This window comes from Callorhinus ursinus, unplaced genomic scaffold, assembly GCF_003265705.2.
Source record: "Callorhinus ursinus isolate GAN/ISIS: 27379988/994484 unplaced genomic scaffold, GSC_fseal_2.0 scaffold68, whole genome shotgun sequence".
NCBI classification, from domain to species: Eukaryota; Metazoa; Chordata; class Mammalia; order Carnivora; family Otariidae; genus Callorhinus; species Callorhinus ursinus.
Genome location: NW_027397130.1, coordinates 648523 through 648752, shown reverse-complemented (window position 1 = coordinate 648752; position 230 = coordinate 648523). Strand labels below are relative to the sequence as shown.

Here is a 230-nt window from a genome sequence, read left to right as displayed (position 1 = left end):
TGCTCGGGGTCAGGGGGTCAGTCCGGCCGGGGTCGGTGCTGCTGGGGTCAGGGGGTCAGTCCGGCCGGGGTCGGTGCTGCCGGGGTCGGTGCTGCTGGGGGTCAGGGGGGTCGGTCCGGCCGGGGTCGGGGCTGCTGGGGTCAGGGGGTCAGTCCGGCCGGGGTCGGGACTGCTCGGGGTCAGGGGGGTCAGTCCGGCCGGGGTCGGTGCTGCTGGGGGTCAGGGGGTCA

General features: G+C 77.4%; 1 protein-coding gene across 1 annotated transcript in view; it reads left to right on the top strand.

Annotated features, from left to right (window-relative positions):
- NARF (nuclear prelamin A recognition factor) overlaps nucleotides 1–230 on the top strand; it is a 19995-nt gene that overhangs the window by 1112 nt on the left and 18653 nt on the right. The gene's annotated exons all lie outside the window — the stretch shown is intronic.